This window comes from Hevea brasiliensis, chromosome 1 (assembly GCF_030052815.1).
Source record: "Hevea brasiliensis isolate MT/VB/25A 57/8 chromosome 1, ASM3005281v1, whole genome shotgun sequence".
Classification (NCBI taxonomy): Eukaryota; Viridiplantae; Streptophyta; class Magnoliopsida; order Malpighiales; family Euphorbiaceae; genus Hevea; species Hevea brasiliensis.
The window spans coordinates 95,159,037-95,165,478 of record NC_079493.1 but is presented as its reverse complement, the minus strand read 5'-3'; positions in this window follow the sequence as shown (position 1 = coordinate 95,165,478).

The following is a 6,442-nucleotide window of genomic DNA, read 5'->3' as shown; positions in this document are numbered from 1 at the left end:
GGCCTCATGCCTAATATGACCGATATATACTAGATAGACATATGGCTGTCTAACTAGTATACTCCTGTGTATCCAGCTTTTATAATCCGTTATAGGTTTCTTGGGCACTGATAATGATTAATTAAGACTGAATATACAATAAGTAAACAAAAAAGATCCTGATAAATTCAATTATTTCCAAAGTGAAATAAAAATTTGAACGACCTAGATATTATGAATTATCATATAGAATTATTATTATTTTTAATTATTTAATTCTTGTTATTTTAAATTATGCACCACTAAGCGTTATGCTTAGCGTGTTGGTTTTTCCATCGTGCAGGTACTGGAGACCAGTCCCAGCAGCCGTAGCAACAGCAGCAGTAGTGCTCATACAGAGGCCGATCAGATTTGCCAATGTCTACTAGTCACCTCGACAGTAATTTTGTTGGTAGGGCCCATATATATCTAGATTTTGTCTTTTTGTTCATTGTACATAAACCCATGATGTATTTCATTTTGGATTGTAATTAAATTTTGAGATTGTACATAAACTTGTAAATTATTGTCTATGAATTTCTATATGAATGCAATAGACAATACCCTTTTGAGATCTCATAAATAATTGTGAATGATATTATACAATAGAATATGATATGGAAAAGTGTGAAATGAATATGCACATGTTAATAGGTAATTAGTGGAACTCGCCAGATGCTAACAAAACAGAGGAGGCTTTGTCCGGGTATCCACAGAAACAAGTTATGAAAAAAAAAATTCTACACATGGATTACCTATTTTTAAATGATATTAAAAGTTTACAATGGACATGATAAGACAAGATAAGGTGCTCCGACACTGAATGTGGCACTTCTTGCTCGGCTACACAGTAGACGGGTAAGGAGCGTCACATGTTGGGGAACATGGTAATTAATGAGTTTAAGTACATAACCTAGAACAATTGACATGATTAGGACCCTACTCTTCCTCTTATGTATAAACTTTAAATTGAAATGCCTCTGACTCTTTCTTTTGTTTGCTATGTATAACTTATAAATGACTTGGCATGTATTTAACTTAATTAAATATACATATAAGGTAAGATGGTAAATAAGGTAATTCTTTTAACTTAGAAACATCACATGATAGGACTTTCTAAGTGCTTGTACTTACTTGTTATTTTCTTGAATGGTTGAATTCAAATGTGTGTAGCCTTAAACTTGCATAAATATGTGTTAAGGAACTTAATAAAAGAAATAATAAGACAAGCTTTAGGAATCAATAGTATAAATTGGCCCTTGTTCTAAGGTAAGTTTAGGTGGAGAGGGTGCCTAACACCTTTCCTCTCTCGTACCCACTATCCCGAAACTAGGCCATTGGGCTTATGGTAAAAGAAAGGTAGTGGACCTCATCAAGGGGTTAGTTGCCACTCACATCCCTTCTTATGAATTTATCTCGATTATTACTCTGGTGGTAACTCTATTCCTCCACCTTTATGGCGTTAATATCCTAGCATCTTTGCAATGTTATGGGAAGATGATGCTAAACAAGATTCGAGGGTCCCACAATAGTAAATTGCAAGATGGTCGGTATTTTAAAAATGACAGTTGTAGTTCCTCAAATCTTGAAGCAAACTAGGCTGTGTTAGGACAGTCTATGAGTACTAATGAAGAGATTATCTAGTGGCATAGGAGATTAGGACATCCATTTCTTCCTACTTTAAAAAGGTTATATCCTAATTTGTTTAGAAGTTGCAACTCAAAATTACTGGTTTGTGATGCTTGTGAATTTGTTAAACAAACAAGACAATCTTATCCTTCAACATATAATTGAAGTTTAATCCCTTTTATGACTATTCATTCTGATGTCTGGGGACCTACCCAAACTACTTCTTTGTTGGGTATAAATGGTTTTTCACTTTTATTAACTGTTGCACCAGGCTAGCATGGATTTATTTGATGAGGCAAAAAGTGAAGTTTTTCCTTGCTTTCAGCAATTTCACAAAATGATTTGCACACAGTTTAATGCTAATGTTAAAATTTTAAGAATTCATAATAGCACAGAGTATGTTAATGGTGTTTTTTTTTTGCTTATTTACCAAACTAGTTATGTCAAGACTAGTGAATAAAATGAGGTATCTGAAAGGAAAAATAAACATTTATTAGTGGTGCCTCAATCTCTTATGTTTACTATGACTCAAATGATTGGGCGATGTAGTTTTTGCTGCAACATATCTTATCAATGGAATGCCTCTGAGAACTTTGAATTTTAAGAGCCCTTTAGAGGTTTTACAAGGCCATAATCCTTATATTATTCCTCCAAAAATTTTTGAATGTGTCTATTTTGTCCATAAAACAAATGTTGGAAAATTAAAACCTAAAGCTCTTAAATGTGTGTTTGTAAGTTATTCTGGTACTCAAAACAGCTACAAATGTCATTATCCTCTTAGTAGAATTGACATGGCTTATGCAGTGAGTCTAGTAAGTCAGTATATGCATAATCCTAGAGAACCTCACATAGAAGTTGTTTCTGTATTTTGAGATATTTGAAATCTGCATTAGAAAAGGATTTCTTTTTTCGAGGCATGGTCATCTCTATATAAATTTCTTTATAGATGCAGATTGGGCTAGATCACTTAATGACAAGAGATCTATAACAGGTTATTATACCTTTATTGATGGTAACCTAATCACTAGGAGAAATAAAAAGTAAAATGTAACAGTTAGATCCAGTGCAAAAACAGAATACAAGGCCATGGCACAGGGAATTTATGAGCTATTATGGTTACAAAAATTTATGGAAGAAATGAAGCTATTAGAGTTCAATAATTTATACTTATTATGTAATAACAAGGCTACCATCAACATAGTACACAACCTAGTCCAACATGATCGGACCAAGCATATAGAGATCGATTGACACTTCATAAAGGAGAAAATAATGGATGGAACTTTGAGTGTCTCTCATGTATACTCAAAATAATAGTTGGCCGATGTGTTTCTAAGAGTTTAAGCAGCAATTTGTTTTATACTATAATTTTCAAGTTGAGCATGTGTAATATACATGAACCAACTTGAGGAGTGTTGGAATCCCTAATTTGTTGGAGTAACAGATTATTATAATCTTATTTGATTATTCTTTCCTATTGTAATATTATTTTCTCTTTATCTTAGTTTCCTTGTTAGGATAAATCACTTATATATAAATAGAAGCATGTACTAAGAATTTCATATATGAAAAACACAGAGATTTCTCTCTAATACATTAGTTTCATCAAATATATAGCCATAAGTTTGATATATGGGTATCAATTATCCATGCTATTGATTATAAAAACAAATATTAAATAGATGGTCTCATTTTCCTTTCGGCCAAATAATTCATCACACACCTGAACTATTTTGTTTTTTGCCTTATCACCTGAACTAAATTTCGGACCTATTAGACACCTTAATTTTAATATATATATATATATATATATTATATTTAAACACAAAATTGTCCAGTCAGCAGGAAAGGTGAAGTTAAGCGCATGAAAGTAAGTGAATTAGAAAAATAAAATCTATATGGAAAATCTAATGGTTCCAATTAAACCATCTTTTTTTCTTCCTTCTTCTTGAAGACAACTCTTCGTCCTCTTATCTGGTGCATGTTAGCCATTTTCTTTTTCACCTTGTTCTCCATCAAAACCCAATAACCATTGAAATCAATTTTCTTTTTCCCCTTATTTTAAACAAGTTAAAACACTCAGTTCATAACAATGAAGGATCAACACAACATACCTTAATTCCATAGCAGGACCCTTGCCTAGTGAGGCAAAGGTTAATTGGTCAGTTACCAAAATGATGACATCAAAGTAGGATCTAGCAGCCAAATCAAACTAGGAGAGATCAAAATATAGAAAGTTAGGTTTTGATTCGAGTTTCACGTCAAGAAAGCTTCCAAACTTGCTACAGTAGATTCTGTAATTGGAGTTTCTTGAAGGTGAGATAATGGGTCTTAGAGAAAAGAAAATAGGGACAAGGAAAGGATTATATTCTCATTGAAGTATTGCAGTCTCATGCACATAAACTTGCATAGTTGTATATGTATATATAGGTTGATGAGATGTGCAAGGACAATATAAGAATGTTGAAAATGGAAATGATAAATCTATTTTCTAATATCATTGAAGAAGGCTAAAGGGAATAACTCTTTGGAAGAGTTTGCACTATATAGGTAAAGTATGTTATAGAAGTTTTCTTACTCCAAGGAGAAAACAAATTCAAAGTTCAGATTTATCCAAAAGACACCTTATCAACCAAGTGGTTCAAACTCACTTCTACTGGATCATGTCCTACTGTGAATTATTTAACAATAAGGTTGAAATCTTTTCTTTTTTTTTTTTTTGTAAAAAATTCTTCTAAATACTATTAAAAAATAATAACTAGAAGAATGCAAGCAAGGCGTGCTTCCAGCAGAACAAAGAGACATCCAAGAAAAAAATCATTTTTTTGCTTTTTTTTTTGGGAACAAATAGAGCCTCAGTATCTTATCCTCTTGTTTATTTATCATTTCATAAACTATCTACTTTACACCATAAGCCTACAGAGATTATTCCTACACTTCAATACAGATGCCAAAGCAAAAAAAGTCAACATAGCAAAGTGGCATGAGTTATAGGTTATAAAAACTTTCGATAAAAAGAATACTATAAAGCAAGCAAAATTTTCTACTTTCTCTTATTTACTTCAAATGAAAACAAGTGAATCTCAAAGAGTCAGGTGAGCTCTTCTAAAGCAGTTTCAAGTACTTTGTAGCTTCCAATAATGGATCTTCAGCTTGCGATAACTTTTCTCCATTTGGATCTAGATCTAAAAGTTTGACATGTTGCTTTCCTCACTTAGAGATACCACTAGCACTTAATTCTTCATTTTTTACATCTGCTTTCTCTTAGCTGAGCTTCTGCCTTTTTCTATTTTTGTCTCATTTTCTTTTTATGAGAAGGATGCGACTTTGTCATTTCATCATCTTCTTTATTTATCAACTTTGAGGAGAATCATACAATTTTATGTACCATCTAATAGCTCCGACAGCTACTTTATGAAAATATGCTTGTGAATCTTGAAATTTAAGCATTCCCACATAGGCACATAATGTCATTTTCCTTAAGCAATAAGAATGGAAGTCAAATTGATCCTCATTAATATCAGCATAGTGCTCCTCCATAGCTAAAAATTTCTTTAGAGCCTGTCGAAGATCACCTTGGCAGAAGTAACTCTTACTAGAAGCAAGTTCATACCACATGCTACTCTCTTTTTTATTTCCATAAATTTTGCTTACAAGAAACAGTTTTCTACCAATTATTCAATTAAAAGAAGAAGAAAAAAAGAAGAAGTAGAAGCAGCAGTAATAAGCTTCCATGCTCCATACTTTACATGGGTTTGTTGCGTTGCTTCCTTTATCTTCTTTCTCAAATTTTAGTTGAAATGGAAACACGCAGGGCAAGAGACAAAAAGAGAGCTAGCCTTATGTGTACTTGGGTAGTCATGGCAACTTCAACCATCTTTAACATTAGGCGTGCTACAATCCCCATATCACCATGTTTAAATGAATGTACCATTAAAAGAGGTAATGATATGGGCAACGCTGAAAACATTTTCTCGTTCTCTTACGGCATGCCTGAGGGTGACATTCTCTTCATTCGGTTCTCTGTCTTCTTTGACATGGCTTAAAGGTAGATTGGATTAGAACATGAAAAATGTTGCCAGAAGTGGATTACTAGTGGGTCACAAATGGCAGAGAGACCCAGCTTCTGTTTTAGGTGGAAATAGCGAGGATGTAAATCCGCTTGTTGGTAGGAAATATGCAACACAAATACAAATATGTTCCCACAGCTTGAATGTGTCAAGTCATATTTTCCTTACTCATTTGGTAGTTAATTGACACGTCATCGCCCCTGTATCTCACATTCCCGTGTCATTTCAATTTTGTGTTTAAGTGTAATTTTTTTTTTTTTTTTGAGGTGTGTAATAGGTCTGAAATTTAGTTTATGCGTGTGATAGATAAAAATTGAATAGTACTAATGTATAATGATGTATTTAGCCTTTTTCTTTCTTGTCCTCTTGCATAGGCTGTAAATAATATATATATATATATATATATATATATATATATATATATATATATATATATATATTACTGAGATAGAAAAAATACCCTTCATTGTTTATACTATTTATAAAGATACTATTGAAAATTTTTTAATGACAATTTGTCACTAATAAGACTTTTTAGCGACAATCAATTTGTCACTAGTACATGCTAACACATCACTAATAACTTTAGCTACAAAATTTTCGTTGCAAATGTATTTAGCAATAGATATTTGTCAATGACAGCAAATACGTTACTAATACATTTAGCAATGAGAAGCTTATCTATAGATGTTTGCATAGTATTAATTTATATATTTACATTAGCT